This window comes from Enhydra lutris, unplaced genomic scaffold, assembly GCF_002288905.1.
Source record: "Enhydra lutris kenyoni isolate GAN:26980312 unplaced genomic scaffold, ASM228890v2 scaffoldscaffold13, whole genome shotgun sequence".
NCBI lineage: Eukaryota > Metazoa > Chordata > Mammalia > Carnivora > Mustelidae > Enhydra > Enhydra lutris.
This window is the reverse complement of record NW_019154097.1, coordinates 10078700-10096296: the sequence shown is the minus strand read 5'-3', so window position 1 is coordinate 10096296 and position 17597 is coordinate 10078700.

The following is a 17597-nucleotide window of genomic DNA, read 5'->3' as shown; positions in this document are numbered from 1 at the left end:
AACACTAGTCGGCAATGAAAGGCTTGAATATGGGTGAATCTCAAAATAATGACGCTGAGTGAAAGAAGCCAGAGCAAACACACGAACAGAAGCATGTGTTGGATGATGTCATTTCTGTAAAACTCTAGAAGATAAAAACTAACCCCACAGGGACAGGAAGCAAATCAGTGTTGCTTGAAGATGAGGTGGGGTGAGGTAGGGAGGAAGGGTTTATAAAGGTACATGAAGAAACTGTTAGGGGTGATGGGTAAATTCGGTATCTTGATTGCAGTGATGGTCTCATGGGTGTATATGTGCCAAAACATCAGATGTTACACCTTACAACTGTGCAGTTTATTATGTTAATTCTATCTCTGTAAAATTGTTATTTTGAAAAGACTCACATAGTGGTTTTTGTGCCAAAGATATAAGGGCTGGCTTGCAACTTTTCATTACATTTCAAACTGCTCTTGATAAGCTCTTTTCAGGAGTGTAGGTCAGCAGAGAGGAGGGTGAATGTGCTGGGTTATCTATCAGCTCACTGTGTTTTGGGTTTTTTTTAAAGAATTTTTATTTATTTATTTGTCAGACAGAAATCATAAGTAGGCAGAGAGACAGGCAGAGAGGAGGAAGCAGGATCTCTGCTAAGCAGAGAGCCCAGTGTGGGGCTCAATCCCAGAACACTGAGATCATGACCTGAGCTAAAGGCAGAGGCTTAACCCACTGAACCACCCAGGCGCCCCAGCTCACTGTGCTTTGATCTGTTGGCTTCTATAGAGCTTCTCTAAAGACTCATATCAAAAAAGTCCAGATTTAAGAAACAATGGAAAAAGCCTTTAAAATTTGCTGGATCATCTGATCTTTAATGCCCACTAGTTATAACATTTTATGAATCTAAAGTTCTTTAAATGAATTCCATATACTGTCCCTTTGATTTGAAGATGCCCTCAATTATAAAAGACATGCCATATCTGGAACCTTTAACAGTTTTTTAGGGGGAAAGAAAGCAAAAGCAATAAAAGTACACTTCTTATAAGATTCCCTCCAGCTTCAAAAATATTAGAAAGTCTTTGTAACAAATTGTCCCAAGGCTGTCAGAAGGGATGTGTAGGGCCCACCTTTTTGAGCTCAAGGTGCCCATGTGTGGTCTCAGCACTGAAGCTAGTCTCAGGCACAGTCTCTCAAAGAAGAACCAGCACACTAAATCCCCAAGCTTCATATTTAGCATAAGTTTCCTCTTTTTTCAGAATCTGTAGAAGCCCCGATATTAGGGTTATATCCAGAACCCATCTTATTTTTTAAAAATGTGAATTGGTTGCACTTATGCATGTTGGATCACAAATCATCACGGAAATCAAATCAAAACCACAATAAGATATCACCTCACACCTATTAAATGGCTATTATCAAAAAGACAAGAGATCACAAATGTTGCAAGGATGCAGAGAAAAGGGAACCCTCATGCACTGTTGGTGGAAGTTTAAATTGGTGCAGCCACTATGGAAAACAGTACAGAGGTTCCTCAGAAAATTAAAAATGGAGCCACCATATGAAGCAGCAATTTCACTTCTGGGTATATATCCAAAGGATTGAGATCAGAATCTAAAAGAAATGCTCTGCACTCCTGTAGCCATTGCAGCATTATTTACAGTAGCCAAGACACGGAAGCAACCTAAATGTCCATCAACAGATGAATGGATACAGAAAATGTGTTGTACACATACGATATAATATTAGTCAGCCTTTAAAAAAAGGAAGTCTTGCCAATTTTGATGACATGGATGAGCTGAGAGAGTGTAAAATAAGCTAAACACAGACAAATGCAACATACCATTTATATGAGGAATCTAAAATAGTCAAACTCATTGAACAGAGAGTAGAATGGTGGCTTCTAGCATCTGGGGGCTGGGGGAGAGGGAAACTGAAAAGTATTAACCAAATGGTAAAGTTTCAGCTAACAATAAGCCTATAGCAATTGTACACTTTAAAACTTGATAGGATCTTATGTTAAATCTTTGGTTAAACCTTTGCTAAGATCTTATGTTAAATGTTATCACATACTAAAAGTAATAATAATTAAAGAGGGTGGGAGGAAACTTTTGGAGGTGATAGATGTGTCTGGTATATAACCTGTTGATTTCCTGAGTGTGTATTTATCTCTAACTTATCAAGTGGTACACATTAAATAAACAAAATTAAAATTAAGTGAAAAAAATTGTCCATATCTCTCTTCTTTTGGATATCATACAAACTGAGAGACTCTATCTTAACTTTCCATGTGAGACAATCAGAGACTATTTTAGGCTTCTTTATGTAAGAGTATGAAAATGGAAACATTGATAGATTATAAAAATATACATGATGAAAAGAAGGGAATCAATCGAGGAATTGGAGATATATATTCCTATGAAATATAGTTGCTGCAATAAATAAATTCTAGAAAATTTCTGAATTGAGTTTTTGCCAAATTCTCAAGAGAACCTTGACTCAACAAATCATGTAGTCATGAAATGACAAAGAAAACATTAATAAAAAATAAAATGGAGATATCTAAATTTATCTGTTGGTTGTGGTGAGTGATACATATGTCTGGATCCCAAATTTCTGAACCCTGTCTTGACCCCTCCTTTCAATACCTTGGCAAAGGCCACCCCCTTAGAGTCTGTGCACAGGCGACTATTATGGGAAAATCATCCCCAAATCTTGATGTCATCTATCTTCTTAGGTTGGGCTATGAAATAGGACTTGTGCCCAGATGAGTCATCCTTTTGCCTGGGGAGACTTCACTCTGGTTCTGGCTTTGTCTTCCAATTGAAGGAAGCAAAGTTTTCGAGTGGGAGGAGGACTCAGCCTCCCCCTGTGGTACCAGCTGTGAAGAGGTGCAAGGTGGGAAGCAATTCAACAGGGAATATTTAAAAAGACCAAGAGGCACCTGAGCATTTATCTTAACCCAGCTCTATTGAAGAGATCCCCTGACTAGAAAGAAGGCGTCTTAGATCTCAGAGAAAGAGCATGAGCTCCCTCTAGAGGAAAGAGTGCAAGCCGGCACTTCCCCATTTGATGCCCCCCCATAGGCTTACCTGGGATTTTACTTCCCTTTTCCAGAAAAGGCATGCAAGACTCCCTCACTGCTTTGAGCATACCTCTCTTACCGTACTTATCATGTGGCGTTATCTGTTACAGCCCATCTCTCCCCTGCAGGTGTGAACCCTGAAGGAAACCAGAATATGTCATCTCCAAAAATGTCACTTTGACATCAAGATTGTTTTGCCACCTAAAGGACAGCAGAGGCAAAAAGGACACTCTGACCTTCCTTTTTATTCCTGAAAGCAGAAGATGAAAGTCCTGTGTGAAAGATGCCTCCCCTATAACAGAAGGGCAGAAAAGTTCTTATCACCAGAGGTGAGAGACTATGCTGAGAGAAATCTGTACAAACCAACCTCGTTAAACTAACCCTTCCATCTCAGTCACGTCTCCACCATTGACTGTCCCAAAGCTTTGTCTTTTCATGTTTCCCCAATTTACTACTTTTGTCCGGTTTAGAATATAGACGTTCAGCTCTGTTTCCCTGGGTCTTCATTTTCTTGTGGGGCCTCCCACGTACATGTGAAAATCTGTTTGCTTTTCTCCTGTTAACCTGTTTTATGTTGTTTCAATTCTCAGGCCCAGCTGAGGAGACCCTACCAGGGGAGAGGTCAAGTTTCTCCTCCCCTTCAGCCCCTGAGGGAAGTCTTCTCCATCATTTGTAACAGTGCCTGGAACACAGGCAGCCCTCAGCGATGATACCTGTTGGAGGAATGAAAGCATCTATAAGAAACAAAAACTGTTTGACCACATTCCTATCTTGTAATGTTCAGTTCTTTTTTCTACTTTCTCTTCTGTTCTTCTATCTCTGTCACATATTATAATTAGCATTCTTTTTTTTTTTAAGATTTTATTTATTTATTTGTTAGAGAGAGAGAGCACACATAAGCAGGCAGAGGCAGAGAGAGAAGCAGGCTCCCTGCAGAGCAAGAAGCCCAATGCAGGACTCGATCCCAGCACCCCAGGATCATGGCCTGAGCCGAAGGCAGCGGCTCACCCAACTGAGCCACCCAGGCATCCCTATAATTAGCATTCTTATGGCCCTTGCATAGGCCATATTTCTTAATTCTTAACAGTTCTGTTGGGGGCATATATCTGTGCTTGCCTTTACTAAATGAGAAAATTTGACATTCATACTGGTGAAGTAAGTAGTTGAAGGTCCCAGAGTCAGGCAGTTCCCCTATGGCCTTTTCTCTGTAGCCCAAGGACAAGTATGCAGGAGGCAGGAAGCCAGGGGTACTCCAAGGTAGATGTCCCAGCAGGTAGTCCGCAAACCACAAGAGGTCACTAGGCGATAAAAGACCACAGCTTCTCTGAGCAGAATCTACTTGGCTGAACACACTCATTTTCAGGGTGTTTGTTGGCAAAGGCAGGAATCACAGGGACTGAGTGATCTGAGAGGATACCAGAGCTCTGGATTTATCATAGACATTGATTTGCTGTGAGATGTAAAGGAAAACATTTCTTTTGCCAATCATTCCACCAGCCATTGTTTTAGGAATTATCTTGCCATCACAGAAAGCTTGTGATGTAGAAAGAAGTGGTTAAGCACCAGGGCTTGGGAGTCAAATCTGCTGGGGTCATGTCTTAGCTCAGTATGACCTTGGGCAAATTACATAAGCTCTCCACTTGCTTACCTGGAAAATGGTGAGGTCGAGGACACCTATCAATTGAAAGATGTATGTAACATGCTTGGTTCGCATTAAAGGCTAAATCAATGCTAGCGGTTCTTGTGTCTGTGGTTGATAGCGGAAGGGATGTCAGTTCACTTTGGGGCCCTTTAAGTTTGAGGTGGTGGAACCTCAAAATGGAGATGAACCAAGAGCAGAGTGAAGTGTGTATAGTCACACGTAGCCTATGGGGGGGTTAACCAGACGTACTCTCTTAGTTATGCAATCTGGAAATAAATACATTTTGGGGTCAGTTTTGTTAGATAGATTCTATTTTATAAACAATAACTCTTTTTTACAAGAACCTTCAGGAAGTGCTACTATAGACATGGATCAGACATGAAGAAAAAGTACATGAGTCAAATTAAATGGTGTCTATGAGATGCCAAAATATTTAAATGAGGAAATGAGGAAATGGTAGGGTATCTGGCTGAGGCTTAACCCACTGAGCCACCCACTCACCCTGTTAACAAATATTTTGAGATCCTTATTGCCTGTTAAATACCCTCCCTTTTATTCTTAACATTGATAAAGGAAAAAAAGAAGACAAGTAAACACTCTTGGCAAAGGGTGTGTCATTTATTCACTTTTAAAAGAATCTTACCTCTATTTTGTTTCATTTGTTTCCACTCTTATCTTTTCTTTGGGTCTATTTTTTCTTCCAATTTAAGTAGCTTAGCTTAATTTTTAGTCTTTGCTATTGTGATGTAAGCATTTAGAACAAAAAATGTCTTTTATTTTAAATTTTCTGAATCTACATTTCTACTGTGTCACTTATAAATAGCATATACTGATTAAAAAAAAAAAAAAAAAATCCAAGGGCGCCTGGGTGGCTCAGTCATTAAGCCTTCAGTCTGCCTTCAGCTCAGGTCCTGATCCCAGCGTCCTGGGATCAAGCCCAGCCTCAGGGTCCCTGCTCTGTGGGAAGCCGGCTTTTCCCTCTCCCACTCCCCCTGCTTGTGTTTCTGCTCTCACTCTCTCTCTCTGTCAAATAAATAAATAAAAATATTTCTTAAAAATCCAGCAGAGGAAATATATTAACTGGTGACCTTAATCTATTCATATTTATCATAATTGAGATTTTTAAATTTATTTCTACCATCTTATTTTGCACTATCTCTTCTTCCATTTTTGTTTCACTCTCCTTTGTTGCCTTTTTGGGGTGGAATGCGTCTTTTCTCCTTTATTCTTGAAGCACCTGTTCAATTTGTTTTGGAAGTCAGGATGATGCGTATCTGGATCTTCATCTACATTTATATCCTCCTGCCGGCTCACGGTTTATGTGGTTGCTCCTCCTCTCCTCTCGCAGGGATGTCGAGATTCGCTCAGGTAAATACTGCCGGCTCGTAGACGGTCATACGGGCTTCATTCCCAGGCCGAGTCGTTGGGTGGCTCCGCTTTCTGCCGCCCCCGCAAGCGTTGGCGCTCGCTGCCTCCGGCGTCCAACTCTGCAGGCTCTGCCTCCGCCGGGGCCACCGCCTGCTCGTGCGCCCCCTGCAGGTCATCCGGCCTGCTGTGCGCAGGCATCGGGGACGCGCAGAGGAGCAGCGCGCTCCCTGCAGAAGGCCTGGGCTGTCCCATTCGCTTCCCCTTCCTCGCCGCTGCGCGCCCCCGACTCCGCCTGCCACGGCGATAGCACCCCCTCCCCAGCAAGAGCGCGACCTGCCGCGACGGAGACCCCCACCTCGACCCCTTCTGGGTGCCACAGGTCCCTGCATGCCGACCCCGCACCCCCGCCCGGCCCCGCCAGCTCCTCCTGCAGGAGCCCCGGGCTGCCTCCTCGCCGCAGCCAGAACTAGTGCTTCAGTGTTCCTTCTTGTTAGATGAAGATAGACAATTTTCTAAAAACAAATACCTCAAACTTAAAAGCAATATCACGCTTAACAAGAGAACCCTAGTAGATTGCCATGAAAAATAATTTAGAAATAAAGAAGTTCACTATTATCACAAAATTTTAGCCTTTGTAAGGGCTAACCAATGGGTAAGAGGCTATTGAAAAGGACTATGGCAATACTTTATTAATCGTACAAGAGATCATTTCTCTTAGAGTAGGATATTCAAGATAGAAGGACGTCAAGTGAAAAACAGAACTGGTTATGAATGTCAAAAAGAAGGTAAGTTACTAAAGAGCTTTTATATAATGAAAGAAATAGATTTTCTAATAGCAGTAATAAGTTAAAAATATAAAGGAAAAATATCTCTCACTTAACACAGCAACAACAAAAAAGTTCCTAGAGTAAACTTCACAAGAAATGCATAGAGCCTATTATCACAAGAACTATGATCATTTAGTGAATTACAAAAATGAAGATGTGTAAGTGGGGTGCCATTTTTATCTTTCTTGGTGCTAAGTTCTAACAACGCAGCAATTATTTCCTATAATTTCAATCAGAATGTCAAATTGAAAATTTTACAAAACCCTTTTAAAGTTCACTTGGAAGATTAAAAGGTAAGAGGAGCCAAGAAATGTTTGAAGAAGATTGTTGGGGAGGTCATCTAGGTATTTACATGTATCATAAAGTTAAAGTAATTAAAACAGAATTGAGTACTACAAGGAAAAAGTAAAATGCATTCATAGAGAAACAGAAAGCATAATATGCATGTGTGTGCTATACGTGCATATACATGTATGTATTATTTTTTAAAAAGATTTTATTATTTATTTGAGAGAGAGGAAGTGAGCATGAGCAGGAGGGGAGGCAGAGGGATGGAGAAAGGGAGAAGCAGACTCTCTGCTGAGCAGGGAGCCCAACTCAGGGCTTGATGCCGGGCTCTTTCCCAGACCCCTGGGATCATGACCTGAGCTGAAGGCAGACACTTAACCCACTGAGCCACCCAGGTGCCCCTACATATATGTATTAATCAAGTATATTATGGACAGTATCTCAGAAGAACACTGAATTGTTTTAGAAATAGTGTCGTGATTACTTCATCGTGGTGGTCCAATATCTTTTGAACACCCTCTGACCTTTCTCACTTTGTAAACACGTCCTGCTTTCCCAGGAGAATCCATAAATCAGGTCTCTGACTTAGGTCTACACTCCCCCTTACTCTGCCCCCATGACACCTCATGTGGAGAAGAGCCACGTGAGGGGGCATATTCAGGGAGGCTATTCCTCTGGGACATGTGGTGTCGTGAGTGTTTTGGGGCAGTCATGTTAGAATTGTAGATGTCCCCCTGAATCCATTTTTTAAAAAGTTTGTTTTGTTAGAACCATCCTGTGGTATGGTCAGATGTGCTGACCATGCCTGTCTTGTTCTTGGCTGTGTATTATACACTACAATCCTTTTTCTCTGGCTCTCACAGAGGTGTGTGAGTTACCAAATATCCTTTAACAAATCCCTCTCTGCTTAAGCTAGTAATGGACTGAATGTGTCCTCACAAAATTCATATTCCTAATCCCTGATGTAATGGTACTAGGAGGTGGGGCCTTTGGGAAGGTGGAGCCTTCATGGATGAGATTAGTGCCTTTATAAGAAGAGACAGGGGAGAGCTTGCTTCCTTTCTCTCTGCTCGGCCCTGTGAGGATACAGTGAGAAGACAGGCATCTGCAAACCAGGAGACATGTCCTCACCACACCCTGGATCTGCCAGCACACTGATCTTGGACTTCCCAGCGTCCAGAACTGTGAGAATATAAATGTTTGTTGTTTAAGCCACCCAGTCTATGGTATTTGGGTATAGCAGCCCAAGCTAAGACAAGTTGAGTCTGTTATTTGCACTTAAGAACATGCATGAAGAACGTTAAGAACAAGCATGGCTGGGACGCCTGGTTGGCTCAATTGGTTAAATGTCTGCCTTTGGTTCAGGTCATGATCCCAGGGTCCTGGGACTGAGTCCTGGGTAGGGCTCCCTGCTCAGTGAGGAGCCTGCTTCTCCCTCTGCCTATGGCTCCCCCTGCTTGTGTTTTCTCTCTGACAAATAAATAAATAAAATCTTATTTAAAAAAAAAAAAAAAAAAAAAGAACGTGCATGCCTCACATACTTTACTATTTGGGAAAAATACATTTAAATTCCTGTTTCAAACTATTCATTAAAAATTAAAAAAATCTGGATTAATGAATAAAATGTAAGAACACACACACACATACACACACAACCGAACATATACTAAAACAACAAAAAACAAAAACCCAAAGATAAACCGAAACAGAACTAGCCAAACTAATAACAATGATATGAGTAGATCAAAAATATGTCTCTGGATGAACTAGCAGACAATGAGAAATGGAAATGTGGTCAGCTAAGTGTTTTCATGACATTAGAAGATACAATTAAACCGACTGTCCAGGAGTTGCACACCTCTTCATAATTCTCAGTCCAGGCAAGAATTTTTGTCTGTGTACTTCATACCGAGCACGCTCTGTGAGGGGATTATTGGACAATGTCCTGAGCGTGAGTAGCGCAGACCAGTTTTTGGTTTTGGCCCGCAGGCAAGTCAGAGCATAACATACCAAGAGCACATCAGTGTTCTTCACTGGAAACAGTTCCAGCAGGAAAGGTGTGGGCCTGGGTAGGCAATGTGTCCATTCTCTGTACCTCTGACGGACTGGACCGACTGCATATTCGTCCAGGGATCCTCTCCTGATGTTTCTTTCAGGCGATCTTCCCAATAATTAAGGGACTTAACCCAGGTTTATAGTCCTTTGCTGTAGAACAAAGATATCTCTCTTTCTACATAATCAAGAGGCATGGGACAGGGCCTTTCAGAGGCCACAGGAGATCTAAGCTACTTCCCTAATTTTCAGCTTCCAATAAATATGTTAAAAATGAAGAAATGGCAAAACCAGGGTTATTTTGGGTGCATACATTTAACATGTTAATGCTTTGAATATACACATCTAACAATAATTTTGTGTATAACTCATTTGGTGATAATGTCGAAACCAAATTTGAGTCCTTTCTTAAATGTGAAGCTCAGATCTTCCTGTCTTTGGGTGTTGGTCCTGGTTAAAGTTAAATGCCCAAAATTTAAATAGTCTGTATGTTAATAGCCAAGTAGTTCCAGCCTTGGCTAGATGCCCTCCTTGGCCAAGATGAAAAACCTCATTGATACATACCTAAAGAAAACAGCCCTGTTGCTGGCTTTATAAGAAATTGTGTAAAAATGTCACACCAGTTATGGGCTTGACTTTGAAGACCCCCTTTAAAGGAGGTAAACATCTATGAACAAATAATTTAAAGTTCCGAATTGTGCAGATCTTCCCTTGCCTTTCTTCCAGGCCATGATTAGCTAACAGAGTCACAGTCTGTCCTTGTCATGTCTAGCTCAAGAAAGTGAAATTACATCATCTGGGTACAAAGGAATACTTGTCCTTTGTTCATTCTTCTCTGGTGTTTTCTGGTTCTGTTCCACTCCCACATTCAGAGCAGTAGGGCAAGTGGAAAACAGGCCCACAGGAGGATTGTTCCTCCTCGAAGCCTGGCACCCACCTCCATCCAAAACACTACCTGAATTTCTACCTCAGAGTGGAAAAACCTCAACCCTCTCGCTTCTGGTCAGTGGGTCTGCATTTGTATTCTTCCCTGACCATCTCAGAGAAAGAGATGATCCTCCTTTGAACTCACAAGGTGGCTTGCCTCTCTCGCGGCCCTCACCACACAACCTTGGAATATGCATGCTTACGAGAGAAACCAAAATTGTGATGTAATACCAAACACACCTGAAGGAAGGTGGGGCAGGTTGGAGAAGCTTCAGGGTTTCTGAGTGGCCTATCAGAGCAGAGCACAGGGCTCTTTCTGGCAGCCCAGAACATTGATTTGTTTGGAGATACAAAGGTCTGGAGGTGTGTGGTGGGGTAATGCCTCAGCCTACTGGTTGAGTACAAACAATTCGGACTTCTAAGGACAAACTGAGAGGGAAGAAATGAGCAGGGGACATGGCAGAGGAGAGAAGTAGAGCCTCTAACAGTGAATGAAACACCCCGCCTGGGTGAGGGGGGCTGTTTCGAAGGACTTTTAGGAACAGGGATGACTAATGTTCAATTTTAAATTGTTCTATGGCCATCATGTAATTACCCTTCCTCTCCACAAACCATTAGCTATGTCTGTGGTTAAATCAATTATACAAGGAGGCCCTTAGACAGAGGTGTCGCTAATGCCATAGAGCCTACCTAAGCAAGCCAAAATCTAAGCCGGTAAATGCCTCAAGGTTACGAAATGGAAACCTAAGGACAGCCAATCCCTAAGAGCCAACTAGGTTTTAAGCTGTAGCTAATCGGTAATTTCTTTTCTCAGTTTCTGCCTTTTAACTAGAAGTCTTTCCTCAACTCTCCTCAAAGGAATGCTTCTAACCACTTGGTGTTATTCAAATAAGTTCTTAGGGTTTTAATATGACTCATTTAAACTTTTAACACTATGAAAAGGCTTTCTGCATTGTTCACTTGTTTGTTTTTGCTTTTTTATGGAAATCTAATGAAGGAGTCAAGTTACCCTCTGGGTCACCATGGTAGGGAAAGGACTGGTATCCTTGCTTGGGGCATGACCAGTGTGCTTGACTGATTCAGTGAAATGAGAAGCTCTGAGCCAGAGTGACCTTAACCCCCAGAATCTCCCTCAAAGCTGGGGGAAGGCTTGGGCTTTCTGGAGGTTGTAGGACAGAGGTTTGAGCCAATTCTGTCTGGATCTACAAGGGCAAAGAAAGCCAAGCAGAGGTGTAAGTTAACCACAGCTCTTTGCGATCTTGCCTTCTCGTCCTCCTAGACTCAAAAGGGACCTTCACTTTTGCAGAACCACTATTGGCAGCTAACCTCAAAAGTCCAGAATGCATGACAGAAAAAATCCCAGGGACAGTGTCTCTGGGGGTTGGAGGAGAGGAGGGAGCACTGGAAAAAAGATTGGTAGGTTTGACTACACACCGCGTGGGCAAGAGCTCTAGCAAGAGGAAACCGTGCTCCCTGACCATGACATTCCAGAATATAGTTACCTGTAATAATAAGTGATTGCCTTTTTCCTCCCCACTTTCTAAAGTGGCGGTTTTTACACCCCCTCCTCACCACTGCCCTGCCAGGATCAAAGGTCTTTGTTTTCCCTGGACAAATGTCCCAAAGGAGAGCCTCTGGCAGAAGAAGGCAGGCCTTGGACAGGAAACAGGTTCAAAGAGGGTGAATTCTCCCCTCTCCTGCCTCAGGGGAACCAGCAGATGCCTAACAGGGTCCGTCTGCCCACAGCCGCCTTCGTGGAGGTGCCAATAATTGGATGCGGACCTCCCTGGGTTCCCTGCCTCAGAGATGACTTGTTCCAGCCTCATAGTTACACCTCTGTCTGGCTGTGCAGTGGGGTCCAGCACAGCCAGGAGCCAGCTCTGCCACAGGGGACTGGCCTGCAGAGGTGCAGCTCAGCCATGTTTCCAGAATGGTGGGCCCAGGCATGCTGAGGAAATCGGCTCCTGCCTGCCTGGCGTGGTGGCCATTCCTGCCGCTCCACCTGCTTTTTTAACTCTGGAAGAGTGGCTGCATGGCCGGCTCACTCTCTGTTTTTCCTTCCTCAGGTTTTTGTTTAAATTCTAGTTAGATAATGTACAGGGTAATATTAGTTTTGGGTGTAGAAGTTAGTGCTTCAACACTTCCATACAACACCTGGTGTCATCACCACAAGTGCCCTCCTTAGTCCCTGTCACCTATTTCACCATCCCTCCATCCGCCCCCCTCCCCTCTGGTGACCATCAGTGCATTCTCCGTAGTTGAAAGTCTGTTTCTTGGTTTTCCACTCTTTTTTCTATGTTTGTTTCTTTTGTTTCTTAAATTCCAAGTTCCCCATATGAGTGAAGTCATATGGTATTTGTCTTTCTCTTTGCATTACACCCTCTAGCTCCATCCAGGTTGCTGCAAATGGCAAGATTTCATTCATTTTTATGGCCAAGTAATATTCCATTATATAGATATATCACACTTTCATTCTCTATTCATCAGTCAATGGACATTTGGACTCTCTCAATAATTTGGCTATTGCTGATAATGCTGCTATAAACATTGGGGTGCATGTATCCCTTTGAATCTGTATTTGTGTATCCTTTGGATAAATGCCTAGTAGAGCAATTGCTGGGTCATAGGGTAGCTCTATTTTTAACTTTTTTGAACCTCCCTATTGTTTTCCAGAGTGGCTGCACCAGTTTGCATTCCCACCAACAGTGCAAGAGGGTTCCCCTTTCTCCACACCCACACCAACACCTATTGTTATTGTGTTGTTAATTTTCACCATTTTGACAGGTGTGAGGTGGTATCTTATTATAGTTTTGATTTGTATTTCCCTGATGATGAGTGCTTTTGAACATCTTTTCATGTGTCTGTTGACCATCTGTATATCTTCTTTGGGAAACGTCTTCTGCCCATTTTTTAACTGGGTCTTGGGTTTTTATGGGTGTTGAGTTTTGTAAGTTCTTTATAGATTTTGGATATTAGCCCTTTATCACAAATGTCATTTGCAAATATCTTCTCCCAGTCCACAGGCTGCCTTTGGATTTCACTGATTGTTTCCTTCATTGTGCAGAACCTTCTTATTTTGATGAAGTCCCAATAAGCATTTTTGCTTTTGGTTCCCTTGCCTCAGGAGAAGCATCTAGTAAGAAGTTGTTATGGCCAATGTCGAAGAGGTTACTGCCTGTGCTCTCCTCTAGGATTTTAGTGGTTTTCTGTCTCACTTTTAAATCCCTAATACATGGGCATCCCTTTATTCATCTCTCCTCCTTCATGCTTCTTTACACTTTCTACAAATCACATTGCCATTTTCTTCCATCTCCTCAGACCAGCTTCTACCTCTCTCTTCATCCTTTTCAAGGTATAAATCACCCTTTCAAACTTTGGATACCCTAATGGGTGAAAAAAAATCTTTCCTCATCTAAAAATCCCCACTACCTTCTTGTGGGGGGAGTGTTCCTTTTCTTGGGTGTGGGTATGCCACTTTCGAGATGAACTCAGGATACAGTTTAATTTTTCTGCTTATTAAATGAAGAAAGCTTCTGAGGGTGGGAGTGAGGTGTGAGGATTCAGGATGAAGGACACAGGACATGATGAGGTTGGGTGTTGTGGGAACAAAAGTTTTAGAGTGACTCTTCTTTGGTAATTGAGAGGCAAAAGGGAATTTGGAGAATGTAGGAGAAGGGGATGATGATGAAGAAGATGATAGCAACTGTTATTTATCTGGTAATTAATCTTTACTAGGCATTATGCAAAACCCTTTTTGTTCATCATCATTCAAGCCAATCCTCCAACAATGTTGTAGGTTACATTTGACTATTATCCTTTTGCTGCTGAAGCAACTGAGGCTCAAAGAGCTTAGAGGACTTACCCAAAATAACACAGCAAGGAAGCTCTGAGTCAGAATTTAAGTTCTATATGACTTCAAAGTCCAGATTCTTAATGATGAAAAGATACTGACTTGCCACAAAATAATTTATGTCTGGATATTCAGATAGGCACAAGGGTTGAGTTTGAAATTTAATTACCTGGGAAGCTGAATGATCCTGTTCTTCACTTTGTGGGAGAATAGATGGCACTGAGGGGGTCACTAAGCAATGGACTGGCCCACTATTTGCAAATGCTGGCTGACTAGCTGCCTCTCAGAGTCTGGGCCTTCATCCAGCTTTCCAGGTTCTGGTAAGCCTGGCACTCTTCATTCCTGTGGGATGGAGCAACCCAAAGGGAAGGGGAATATGAGACAGGGAGTTAGAACTACCCACATTCTTTCATACACACCAGTATTTTGAAGATTTCTTTCCCCCTCCCCCCAAGCATTATTTCTTTATTTTAGAGAAAGAGATTGAGAGCAGGAGCGCGAGCTGGGGGAAGGACAGAGGGAGAGAGACTCCTTCAAGCAGACTCCCTGCTGAGCACAGAGCCTGATGCCTGATGCCAGCTCAATCCCAGGACCCTGAGATCACGACTTGAGCTGAAATCAAGAGTCAGATGCCCAACCAACTGAGTCACCCAGGTGCCCCAGTATTTTGAAGATTTCTAGTTAATAAATAATCTATTTTAACAATACCTCCCAAAAGAAAACATTTTACAGTCTAATCTAAGTTTCTTTTACTATTATTTAAAATCATTTACTTTTTTTAGGACAACCATGTGTGTTAAAAACATGCAATTTCAGTGGAGAAGACCACAGAATATTGCTGCTGGAAGCGATCTCTCCTTCACTGCAAAGATGATGAGTCCAAGGCCCTAAGATGGTTTTAAAATCACGGATCGATATTTAAGTCCTTTCCCCAATACTTACTAATGATGTGACCTTGAGCCAGAGACAGGATCAACTCCTTCCTCCCCAAAACAATGCCTACCCAGCTAAATGATGTATTCTATGTGAAGTGCCCAGAAAAAGTCCTGGGAGGAGTAAGTGGTCAACAAATGGTACTGCCTTCCCTTGGGCAATACGTTGCATTGTTCAGCATAGAACTAGGGCCAGAACCTTGTTTTCTGATTCTCTTGTGTGTGTGTGTGTGTGTGTGTGTGTGTGTGTACATATGTACACATATATCACAGGAGCACTGGTAACGTTTGCTTCCCTGGAGTAGCTCGGTCTAGTCATCCTGTAATTAGGTAGGGCTTTATCATTTTCAAAGCACTCACTTAGATGCTATCGCTCACTCAGGGACCACATGGAAACGTTATACAGGGGTGGTATTCCTAGGCCCACTTTGCACGTCAGGAATGGGAGGCCAAGAGAACATGGTTTCCTTCAGTCCCCTGGCTAGCCTGGGGCAGAACTAGACCACCACCCACATCTTCTGCCTCCCTATCTCTACCTCTTTCTACTGGTGCACAATGCCTTCCCATCCTAAAGGCCAGACAGTTCCACCAAAGAGATAAGGAATAGTGAAAAAAATACATGTGGGGGGTCATAAATGACATAAGTAACTGACAGTCCTGATTAGATAGGGAAGAATTGGACTTTGATATGATTGAGCAAAAGGCAAAGAGAGAACACTGACAAGGCAGTAAACAACTCATTAGGATGGAATATGGGACAATGGGGGCTGGTGGTCACGGCTGACCCCAGTGTAACTCTTTCCTGTCAGATAACTACTGGTCACCCTAATCCTGAAATTCTGCAGCCCCGTCCTTTCTGACTCCATCTCTCCAGCGTCCTAACTGCCCATATGTTTCCTCAGACAAGACAAACCTTGTTCTTTATCACATTCAAGCTTTAGCTGTTTCTAGTCTCAAGGGGATGGTATTTCTAAGCCCTAGAATTTAGGTCATTTTACATTCTCACTGTCCTTCTGCACATAGGTCTTCTAGTCTGACGCACTGGATCAGATGGTATGGAGTGCGGCTTAGCCATGTGGCAGTCTGGAATATCTAGACTTTTCTTTCATGTTACTTCATGGAGCCTTCATTGAACCCGCAGTAACAAATCACCACCACCACAACTTGGTACTTTTTTTTAACATGCATTCTCTTATTTGGTTTGATTTTATTTGATTATCACCTCAACTTTCTCTTCCCACTTCTTAGATTAGAAGTGTCTTGACAACAGGCCTGACTTCCTCGTCGTGTATTCTCTACAAAAGTATCCTCTCTGCAAAATGCCTCTGGAGCTAACCAAATGCCTTGTACAGAGAACCTCAATACACACTTTGGGAACCATGCTGAAATAACACTAGCTCCATCCCTGGGACCAAAACAATGACTGCTGCTTTCAGGTTGCTCACACCATCCCAACTCCCACAGCAGATCTCAAGACAGTAAGGAAACATCTGCACCACAGGTTGGAAAAGAGATAGTAAAATGCCTTATTGACCCAATCATGGGTCTTCCTTGCATCATGTAGATGTGGCCCCTTTTTATGAAAGTTCTCCCCCTATAATATTACTAACATTCTACTGAGTGTAACTCTGTGATCCAGGAGATTTACTTACGTGTTACAAGTCTGTCTGGGGACTCAGACCTCATAGTGCTCATGAATAGGTTGAATTCGTAGTCCATCATACTCAAATCAGAACTTTCTGGGGTGGCGGGGGAGGGGGGACTGGACAATAAACATGGCAGTTATTGGAGGTAGTGACAGAAATGCTCATGGATTACATCTGATTTTTGCCTGTAGGAGAGTCTGCACTTGGAAACCTTTAAGCCAGAAGCACGCATTCAGATCAAACCATTTAATAAAAATGTCCTCTGTGCTACACCCCCCACCAGATGTCATTTCATTCCTGCCTCCGAAGCAGTTTTGGGTGGAGGCATCACCAACCCATTTTACAATGGCAACAATGAGGATCGGAGAGGTTGGAGGCTTCTCCAGGGTTTCACAGCCCCCGAGTCCCACGCTCTTTCCACATATCATGTCCTATCTCAGTTTTGAGCAATTCACTAAGTTAAGAGACTTAAAAAACAAAACAAAACAACCTTGCAGGCCATCTGTGTTGCTCAGGCCCTGCTGTCCCTCTAAGCTCCAGGAAGCCTTGCCCTTGCTTTCCTGAACTTTGAGTTTCAGTTGGGCATCCAAGCCCGGAGGCGGCCAAATGCTGATGCCACCGAAGCAGCAGCAGGTGGCACCCATCAGGGGTGAATGTGTTCACGCTCCTCTGCCACGCCTGGCCAGGCTGTTGTCCACGTGAAATGATGCCCAGCCGGAGCAGGGCCACCCGGGTCTGTCGACGCAAGGCATTTTTCTCTGATGAATGCAGGTTTAATGTCCAAGGTTATAAACCGCTGGGAGGGGGAGAGGGAAAGGGGTCATCTATGCTGTCTGTGGTTGCCAAAAGGTAAGGAGCTTTGCTTTAGATCGCTGGCTTGGAGGAAACAGGAGTCCCCATGTAGCTGTCCTGTGATTCTAGGCAAGTTACTACCCTCTCTGAATGAGAGTTTCCCTATCCAGAAAATAGGAGTAAGAAACCTCTCCTTACACGAGTGCTGAGACAGCAGATCA